The sequence below is a fragment of the Xyrauchen texanus genome, chromosome 40 (genome assembly GCF_025860055.1).
Source record: "Xyrauchen texanus isolate HMW12.3.18 chromosome 40, RBS_HiC_50CHRs, whole genome shotgun sequence".
NCBI lineage: Eukaryota > Metazoa > Chordata > Actinopteri > Cypriniformes > Catostomidae > Xyrauchen > Xyrauchen texanus.
Window position 1 is genome coordinate 26,578,823 of NC_068315.1, and position 11,512 is coordinate 26,590,334.

Sequence of the window (11,512 nt, forward strand, 5' to 3'; positions counted from 1 at the left end):
CTAATTAATTACATGACAAGCCGAATAATTGATCAAATTAATCACAATCGCACATAATCGATATTTGCTGAGAAAGGCCTTCAAATAAAGATAATTAAAAAATTATACATATGTTTACAAGATCTTATGTAAGATTGAAGGATGTTAACAGGAAATGTTGTCAGTCATCTGATGCATGAGACAATGCATCAATGCATTTGTCCATGGGCCAAGAGACTGAAGCAGATCTAGATCGCAGCTATATAGATATTGTAACTCAGAAAACGAATGACTTGGTGCTGATCTGAAATCATGATTTACACCTTAAAAAAAAAAAGAAGAAAAACAAAAAGCCCCATGTTGTGACAGTGCAGGAAAGAAATTCTTTAAAAGGATCTTTGTGATGTGCAAAGTCTTAACAATACATCTTGGTTGTTGATGTTTTATTAGTCATTGTTTATTGTTGTCTATAGAGCAGGACAATGTGCCTTCAGAAACCTTCACTCCTGTATAAATAAAAAAAAAAAAATTCAATCTCTTAAAATGAAAGGAATGTCGAAGGTGTGGCACAGCAGTTAGCGCACATGACCTGACGCATTTTTCAATCATGTCCCCTTCTCTTCTTTCAGCCATTCCCTGTGCTCTCTACTATTGTGAGTAAAGCTGGTAAAATGAAAGAGGTAAACATTATTTAGAATTAGATAAAGAAAAATGTCTTAATAATAGCTACTGTAACTGATAAGTATTCATTCCTTTTTTATTTTCTTTTGACTTTTTTTTTTTTTTTTTGAGAGAGAGAGCGAGATCCACCAAATATGCAAAAATAATTGTTGGAAATGGCTATATACAATACACTAAAGACAAAATGGAGCCATATGCAATCATATCCTTGATGAGAGCTGGTTTTGGTCAACCAGAAATCGATGCATTGATGACATTATTTTAAATTTTCCTGAAGATTAGTGCAGTCTATATGGATCACTCGGACAAGAGCCCGTACGTGAATCCAATTGAAATTTGTGTTGGACATTGCTGTCCTCTGATGCTCTCAATCTGATTTGGATGAGTTGGTAAACATTTGCATTATGGATATTATTTAAAGATATTTTATCTTAAATATCTAGACTTTGAGCTAAGCTCATATACCAAAGAAGACCCATGACTGTAAATGATCATAAATAATTCAGTACATGTAATGACTAATGAGTGGCAAATGTAAGTACTTCCTTCTGGAATTAAAACTTTTGAATAATTTAATTAATCAGTGCTGAATTTTGTTTATTAACCTCACAAGTTACAGTGTGTTTTTGAGCAAGCGGAGGATGTGAAGCCACTATTTAGTGTCTAGATTAGTTAAAAAAGAAAGACGCATAAGATGACTATGAAAATAGTGCATCTGAAAATAAAGCAAACAGGTTTATCATCTGAATATTTGTGAGTCTTCCCTGAGGCAGTTAAAAGTTGATTTTCCTCATCCTCTAAAGAAAAATAACAATGACTGATATAAACAGTTTATTTTTAACTCTGTGAAATGAGGATGTACTTTACATCTTAACAGGTTGATAAAACATTTCTGGGTTAAGAATGAAAAGTGTCAAATAAGACTTACTTTTTGTAAGTCTACAAAAATGTTTGTACCAATTTGTATTTTTGTTTCATGTGTATCTCTAATCATGTAGTTGCATACTTTTTAAATCACATTTTTTCCTCAATCGATTTTACACATTTCTTCAAACGCAGGTCACTGCTCTCAAAACAGTTAACACGGCCATCTGAACATTTTATAATTGTCCTTAAGAAATTGAAATTTAACTTCACTCAAATTTCTCTGATCCAAGATTCATGATTTTTAAAGAGTTAACACAGACAAATAAATTAAAGTCATATTCTCAAATGGACCTCAGGTTGTCAAATGCCTTCATATTGAAATCAGCTGTGTTAATAATGCACACAGGAAAGAAAATGCAATTCACTCATTTTTGTTCACACATACTGTTTTGTCATCGTCAAGTGAAAATGCGTAAAACAAATTTTGCGGAATTTGCCGTCTTTTGCCTGTTTCCATTCAAATGGCCTTTTATCGATAAAAAAAAAAAACTGTTTGCGTGATGACATCATGCCTAAAAAAATCTCTTTGTCGCATCTGCCCTGAAGCCGTAAAGAAAAGGCATTTATATATATTTTTTTTGTTTGGTAATTTATTTAATTTATTACAGGGAATTTTAACAATAATTTTATAGAATTGGGCTATGTTAGTGTTCCAAAAAAGCACACTGATGCTTTTCTCCTTGTATTGTGTATTTCTTTTGTGCATAGAAATTACATGTTTTTTGTATTGTGGGCTAATTCCGTGACTGCTGTCTATGTTGAATGGTGTGGAAAAGCAACTTCAATAAATAAATGGATTTCTACCATGATTAAATTAATCACAAACAGTGGCCATTAATTTGTTCTCCATGCACTTGTCAATGTGCATGATTTGAGATCATGTTTGCAACATCTGATCAATATGCCATTAAGATCAATCCATAATCATGTACAATAAATTAGCTTTCAAGGATGTATATCTTGTCGTCATGATAAACACAGGCTAACGATTGGGGTAATGTAACGCTTGTAGCTGGCAATGGCAATGACAAAGAGACGATGACGATGATTTGACGAGAACCCAAGTGCAGTTTATTTATATAAGTGAAGTCCACAACCCTAACTATAAACGTGAAACATAAACATGAACATGACTATAAACTATGACTAGACATAAACTTAACTTGGCTTGACCATGAAGTAGAACATGAACTAGACTTGGCTATAAACTTGAACATGGAACGAAGTACACCAACTACGATACATTAACATGGAAGGAAACAGGATGATCACATGACAAGGAAACAGGAACAAAACATGACATAGATCATGAAAAACATTTAAAAATAAAGGACATAAACAAAACATGAACAAAAACGCATCTAGATGTTACATATCCCCCCTCTAGGGGCGGCTCCCGACGCCCCAAAACATAACAAACTTCACTATGATGGAGTTGCGGGGAGGGGGGGTGGCTGGACCGTGGAGCAGAGACAGGCCTGGACCATGGAGCAGAGGCGGGACTGGACCGTGGACCAGAGGCGGGCCTGGACCGTGGAGCAGAGGCTTGCTTGTGACATGATATGGAGCGTCCGGGTTTCAGCTGAAACATGGGGAGGAGAAGTCCGGGGTTCAGCTAAGACATGGCATGGGACATACTGAGGATCAGTTGTGACATGGCATGGAGCAGACTGTGGATTGGCTGTGACATGGCATGGCGCAGGCTGAGGCGTGACTGTGACTTGGCATGGAGCAGGCTGAGGCTTGGCAGCAACGTGGCCTGGAGCTGACTCTGGCTTGGCTGCCATGACGTGGGCAAGGTCGTGGAAGGTGGAGCCGTGGGTAACTGGGAAACGACCTCCATGGTCATGTACATGGGCAGAGACTCGGAGATGGTCCCAGTGGTCGTGAATATGGGTAGAGTCTCGGGAGCGACCTCTGTGGTCGTGGGCTTGGGCAGAGTCTTGGGAGTGACCTTTGTGGTCGTGGGCATGGGCTGAGACTCGGAAGCGACCTCTGTGGTCGCAGACATGGACTGAGACTCAGAGATGAAATCCCTTCTCCTCCTCCTCCTCCTTCTCCTCCTCCGTGAGGACGACGTTGGTGGTACAGGCTCTGGGACAGACGAGGCTGGCAACGTTGGCTCGTTGGCCATGGCAGGCATGGGCTCATTGGTAATGACGTGGGACGCTGGCTTGAAACTCTGGCTTGGCGGCGGCCATGACGTGGAACTCTGGCGTGGCGGTGGCCTTGACGTGGAACTATAGCGTGGCGGCAGCCATGATGTGGAACTGTGGCGCGGCGGCGGCCACGATGTGGAACTCTGGCGCCTCACGTCCGCCTCCCCCACAGTGAACATGGAACCAGTGATCTGTAGGGCGAGGTCGATATATATTGAGCCAGGTCGAGGGGACTGTGCCCGCTAGGCATTAAGGAACAGACTGACTCAATCAGTCCAAAACAAAAAATTTATTTGAGGGCAACTTCGTTAAAGTCCACTGGGCCTGCCAGAGCACAAAAATCCTCCACGTAATCCTGAAGGGGTTGATTTCCCTGACGTAGATGCAAAGGCTGATCCGTTCGGTCCATAATGGGTGGTCGAGTATTCTGTAACGCTTGTAGCTGGCAGTGACAATGACGAAGAGACGATGATGATGATTTGACGAGAACCCAAGTGCAGTTTATTTATATAAGTGAAGTCCACAACCCTAACTATAAACGTGAAACATAAACATGAACATGACTATAAACTATGACTAGACATAAACTTAACTTGGCTTGACCATGAAGTAGAACATGAACTAGACTTGGCTATAAACTTGAACATGGAACGAAGTACACCAACAACGATACATTAACATGGAGGGAAACAGGATGATCACATGACCAGGAAACAGGAATAAAACATGGCATGGAACATGAAAAACATTTCAAAATAAAGGACATAAACAAAACATGAACAAAAACACATCTAGATTTTACAGGTAAATTCTTTCATGTGTCACCTACATTTTTGTGTTAATGCAAATTTTCTTGACAAAAAGTGTTTCCAAACCATTTTTTCGTGACATTTGATGTATCAACATAGAGTTTATGCACTAGAGTTAAACGAAAAATATTATGTTGAATATTGCTTACAAAAATATTGCGTTTCCATCAGCTTTATTTTGATGTGCTAAAACTTTTTTTGCAAACAATCCTTGGATGGAAAAATAGTTAATGAGGAAAAAGAAGAGGGAATTATGTTGATGACTAAAAAAAAAAATCCAAAATAAATAAAAACTGTGTGTTTGTGTGTCACTTTGCCTAGAATTTGCAGAAATATTCTCTCATTTTCTCAACCAATTTCTTGAGGGATCACCATGGGATGCTTTTTAAACAGTATTGAAGGAGTTCCCATCTATATGCTGGGCACTTAGTGGCTGCTTTTTCTTAATTATTCGGTCCAATGGTCATCCATTTAAAAAAAAAAAAGAAAATTTGTTTTTTTAATAAAAATGTTTTGTAATTAAATAAATTAATGTGGTGGCACAATTTTATTTTTTGTCTACAAACTAATTTCAAATATTTAAGCATACTTTCAGATCAAAAGATTTTTAAGATCATGAGAAACTTTTCAGGCAAGTGTTTCAAAACTTTTGACAGGTAGTGTACATTTTAAAGTAATCTTCTGAATCTGAAACAAAAGATTTCTAGTGAGGTGGTGACATGTGAACGCTCTAATAACAATTCAGACGCATACAAAAATGCAGTTGACACACCCACATACAGGTGAGCAGCCAAGAGTATTAATATTCGGGAATGGTGCCACATCATAATATTACTGCACACAGACAGGTCAGTCTCTTCAAGAACTAAGGTAAGACATTTATCCGTTTCAAATTAAATGAAATTAAAATTTAGTTTGTATACAAAATGTGTACCCAATGTTCGTATATGTATAGTTCTTCATTGTAAGGATTTTTTTATTATTATTATTATTATTATTTAGATGATTGTCTTGCTGGTAACGTGCCTTGCTGCCATTCTGTGCCCCACTGCTCACAGTGCAGAGTCAACAGTGGGTGAGTAGATAAATCTCAGCATCACTTAATCTCAATAGACCCCTTTTCTTTTATTTCTTTTCATTTATTCTTTTTAGCAATAGCGAGTAGATATTAAAGGCTCTAAAACTTTTTAAGGAATGGTGTCACATTCTAGATTATTCTTTGATTATTTGTTAAAGAGATAGGCTACAAAAACAAAAACAAAAATCTTTCTTCTGCTAAAAACAATCAAAATGGTTTAAAAGAATATCTCAGCTCTGTAGGTCAATTCTATGCAATTTAATAGTGGCCAGAACTTTGAAGCAGCAAAAAGCACATACATGCAGCACAAAAGTAATTTATTCAGCACCAGTGGTTAAATACATGTTTTCATTAGAAATATAATAGGTGTGTTTGAGAAACAGATCAATGTTTAAACTGTTTAATCAATGTTTATGAATGTGTTGGTGATTTGCATTATTCGTGCATATCACCAGCTACTAGGCAGGGAAGAGAATGTATTGTAAAAATATGTCAAATTAAGTTAAAATAGTACCTTAAAGATTTGCACGTGTAGAGTAAGATTTGTAAAAGCATAAATTAAGTTACAAGCATTTGTGCAAGATATTTGAAAGCATAACTCAAATAAAAAAATAAGTTGCATGAGCACAGAACATTTTGTGAATGTGTAAATCAAGATGCAAGTGTAAGAAAAAAATCTTAGCAATACTTAAATGCTTTTCATAAGTGTAATTCATGTTTTGTGAATCTGTAACTTCAAATTAACACAAAGTAAATATGATCTGTATTCTTCTGACATCCTTTTTTCATGCTTACACTTTTGGCAATGTTTTTGTGCCTAAACATGACCTAAAACATTGCAACCTGCAATCAGCTTTTATAGCCTCCTTTCTAGCATGTCCGGCTCCCATACCGGGATTCAAATGCCACTCGGGGCAGATTGAGTAGGAATGATGACACTTGCAATTTGATTTACATCTTTACAAAACGTTCTGTGCACATGCAAAAATTTACACTTGCTGTTTGATTCACGCTTTCACAAATCTTACACTGAAATTGCAAATCATTTAGGCAATATTTTATCTTTATATTTATATATAAATTATGAGAAAATGATTGGATGTTTTTTTTTTTTTTTTTGTGAGCTGTTCATTTAATACTGTAGTTTTATCCTAAACAGAATGGTGCTATCATGAGCCAGCCTGCAGTAAGTATGATTTATTTTTGTTTTACCCTAAAATACGCATATACATAAACAATAAATTAATAAATTCTTGCTCAATTTACTTTTAGAATTCCACATTATGGGTGTTTGAGTGTATCAGCATGCTCTTATGTATAATTTCATGAGCAAAAGTAAATTTTATGGTTTTATGTTCATTTGTAATAGATGTTACCAAGTGGCCCAAAATTGTCTCACTATTCTGCAATGGATCAAGGCAATCTCCCATTGATATTGTGACTGCAAATGTTCAGGCAAATCCCAAACTGACCACATTCAACTTTACTGGTTTTGGTGACAACGCAACTTTTATGTCAATTATAAACAGTGGTCATTCTGGTAAGGGGTGCTGCCCAACAGGAAATGTAATTTATTGTTGTTTTCTGCATTTATTTGACACACCGATCAAATGCATTTTTTTTAGGGTTTGCTATTTCTTACTAAATATAGTCTGGTTGGCTTACAATTCAATACTTGTATTTTAATTACAAGTGACTGTATTTGTCTTATTGTGTTGTTTATGTCTTGTTAAAGATTAATTAATTGATCATACCTGTGATAAAGCTATCACAACATTTACATTAATTTATTTAGTTAATGCTTTATTTATTTATTTTTCAAAGAGACCTGTGAGGAATACTGCAACAAAAGCATTTCATCCTTTAAACACAGTAATGCTCAGAAAAGTACAAAAGTAGACGCTAGTTGAGAAATGTTGGCGATACACAGTGCCTGATGCTCAACCTCAGTGTTGATATAGTATGTGGTTGAACTTGTAAGTAAAATATTATTGGTCTTCTTAGTGGTGGTCAACCTGGATGGTGATACAATGGCAGTGGAGGGAGGTGATCTTCCTGGTCTTTATAACTCTGTAAATTTCCATCTCCACTGGGAGTAACGGCAGCTCCGGACCTGGCTCTGAGCACACTGTGGATGGCAAACAATACCCAATGGAGGTATAAATAGTATAGGAAAATATAACTTAATGTTTGAATTTATGTGTGATCAATCATTCACTGTGTCACTTTAATTCTGTCTCTCAGCTGCACATCGTGAACGTTCATTCAAAGTACAACAGGAGTGTTAAAGCGGCTTTAGATGCTAATGACGCAACAGGATTAGCTGTTCTTGGTTTCTTCATCGAGGTAAGCAATGCCATCTTTATTACATTCAGAGATGGGAAATGCAACCCTTAAGTAAATACATATTATAAATGTATCTTTATTTAACCATTAGGGAACCAATGACACAAGCAAAACAAAAAGCTGGGAAATCTTAACATCTTACTTGTCAAACATCACCAATGCAGGTAAGGAAATGGTTTTGTCAACTGCCCATACAGTTTGAATGCTTAAAGGTGCACTCAGTAATACTAAAACTTTGATTATGTCGTCTTGTACTTGCACTGTCACTTAGAGTTCCACTTGTTCAAACACAACTACGTTTTCAGGTACCGATGTCAATCAATGTAAAAAACTATGGTCTTTTTTACATTGTTTGCTCATCTGTAATACCTCTATGAAACATTTCCTCTTGGATATCAGTAAGACACTGAATGTGAAAATGTTTGTTAATCTGATCTTTTAAGGATTTTTAGCAGATGTTACTTATAATGTGATGCTTTCCAGATGAAAAAAACTAAAACAGACAACTTGAAGATGTACAGTACATGTGTTATCTGGGTTAAGGTTATGTTTAGGTGTAAGGTGTCTGTGGGACTAATAAACACAATAAACTTGCTGCAATGATGACCCTATACTCTGTTAATTATTTGGGCAACATGTTTGTTTATTCATCCATTTAAATTAATTCATTTTATTTAAATTAGCACTGGTTAAAATGTATAAAACAGGAACAAGATATTTCATGAACAGATATTGCAACAGTACAAATGGAAACATTCCAATAACAACACTAATAATAACAATGTCAAAAGTAACAGTAAACAACCAACAAAGGAAAAAATTGATTCAGGTGTCACTTTCACAATGATGGCATGTGTAGCTGTCTCCGCCAAGGGTACACTCTACGTGTGACCACATGCTGCACCTAGAGCAGGACACCCATTTCTCTCCCGACCGTGAACTTGAGAACCATTCGTCACACACCAGGCATTTTGTGTCCTCTACCTCTTTTGAGGCCCTCTCTAATAGGTATCCTGGCACTCCCCTATTCGTTGTCCTAGCTCTGTTGTGGGGCATCCTGCAACAGGTGTAACAAAAACATAAACAAAAAGTCCTCATACAGGCTATGTATACACAACATAAACAGCATAGCACACACACACACAACCCCACACACACACACTCTCTCTCTCTTTAAATTAACTATGTGACTGCTGCACACATCTTAAAAATGGTGTATCAACTGTACCCGTTTTACCACCTTGCCTATTTGACAACATGCTAGGTTATCCTTATAACATTCATGTTAGAAAATATTTTCATTAATAATACACAGTTTAAATATCACAAATATACAATTTTATTTTCATTTGTGTCCTATGCTGGCTAATTATGACATTTAACCTGTTATCATAACACTGAACAACTAAACAGCGTGTGACGTAATAGAACTCTATCGTGGGTACAGTTGAGACAGTGTGTCTCAGCTGTACCCTGATGGCCACCTCGCGCATTTCTCTAGATTTTGCAATGACCATGCATGACACAATACCATGAAATATGCCCGTTTTTAGGGCACAGAATAACGTTTGTGATTATACCAGTTACATTTAACAGTCACATAAGGATAATAAGCTATTCATTGTGGAGTGTGCATGGTGAAGTGAACATCTTACCTTAGAAAAAAAACTTTTGCCAATATCTTCGGATCGGAGATGCGTCCATTGTTCAAATTTCCCACGATCAAAGAGGACACTAATACGCATGTGCACAGCAAAAATCACAACTTGTGCTTGCTGCGCACGCAAGTTATTTAAGGTGCCTCAACTATACCTATGTCTCAACTGTACCCAGTCTACCCTATCTACCATTAATCTACCAAGTTTGGGGTGCAAATAATATTTGCCACTATTTGCACTGGGGTGTAAATTGCATCTAACGTTAGCATAATGTATAATCCCTTCACCTGCATAATTTTGCAAACATCCTCAAATTAATTGAAGAGAGATGGGTAGTTTCCTTACACCCTCTGGTATATATTTAGGTCAAGCAACATCAGACATCATGCACCAAATTACAATGGACAGTCTGCTTGAAAATGTGAACAGAACGAAATATTACCGTTACCAAGGCTCCCTTACCACACCCAGCTGTAATGAAGTTGTGATCTGGACTGTGTTTAAAGACACCATCAAAGTCAGCCATGAGTTGGTAAGTCAGTGCAACTCTTTGATTAACATTAGAAAATAATCATTTATATTAGGGTGAGAATGGTACATTCTTCACATTCTAAGATTATTTTAAATTCTCTCCAAACAGATCAGCCTCTTCAGATCAACTGTCCATTTCCATGGCACAAGCCCACAGATGCTGATTACTAACAACTTCAGAGGTGTTCAGTCTCTGAATAGCAGAGTGGTGACATCACAGGTGGCAGGAACTGTGACTGCAGGAACTGTGACTGCAGGAACTGTGACAGCAGGAACTGTGACAGCAGGAACTTTGACTTCTTTATATATTACCACAATATTTCTCTTTTGCAGTTTGTGGCTATAAAAACTAGTGTTTGAAATTAGAATAATAAAGTCCACTCTTTAAAGAATAGTTCACCCAAAACTAAAAAGAACTAGTTCTTTTAACAGCATTATAATCTGATTTAATCGGTTTCTCATTATTCACATTATTCATTTAGTAAATAATGTGCACGCTTTTATACAAGTTCTGTTATTAGCTGATGATACTTAACTGTTCTACATTTTGCAAACGCACAGACATCTATCTGTGAGCATAACATAGCCCTGTAGTTTTGACAGTATGATTATGTGTATGAAGCTTAAGTTGTTACTGTAAACATAATATGTGTAATATTGAATATCAGAGAACATTCCTTTGTAGTTTTTCTCTCAATTTGACATAATATGACTGCTGAATACTCTCACAAGCTATGGCAGACATGGCATACTGAAGTTATTCCAACTGGAATAATAAAGGTTTGCTGGGTAATAACGGCATGTGTCCCTTTCATCTCTCTCTCTCTCTCAATTCAATTCCATTCAAAGGGTCACTGTGGTGAACATTGGCATGACACATGCGGGTAAAACACATAAAACATTCACCCACTGTCTCTCAGGCTATGACACGTTAAAATGTATCTTGCAGCCAGTGCTGCTCTGTGTCCCTTGTATCTTTACATTTTGTGCAGTGAAGGAGAAAGTGCACCTCTGTCTTAACCTCACCTGTCGTACAGTGAGCACACACCCTTTCTTCTCTGGGTAACCATGTTTTTCTGTGTCTGCCTCTCTTGATGGCAAGACTGTGCTCACTGAGCCTGTGATTTTAGAGTCCGATAGATTTGTAATTTGCTTTGTGTTTTAGTTCCCCTTCTGTCGCTCACTTCGAAGTTGTGTGGAAGAAGTGACACTAGGGGTCTCTCTTGAGTGCCGAATATGCCTCTGATCTATGAAAAAAGGCCAATGGGAATTAGGCAGACAGTATTTGCATACCCCGCCCCAGGACATACGGGTATAAAAACAGGCAAATACGTCAAGTTCATT

The 11,512-nt window shown here is 37.0% G+C and overlaps 1 pseudogene; it reads left to right on the forward strand.

Moving 5' to 3' along the window:
- The first annotated feature begins 5,371 nt into the window (after positions 1–5,371).
- LOC127633226 (carbonic anhydrase 4-like) lies at positions 5,372–10,835 on the forward strand (annotated as a pseudogene).
- The last annotated feature ends 677 nt before the right edge of the window (positions 10,836–11,512 follow it).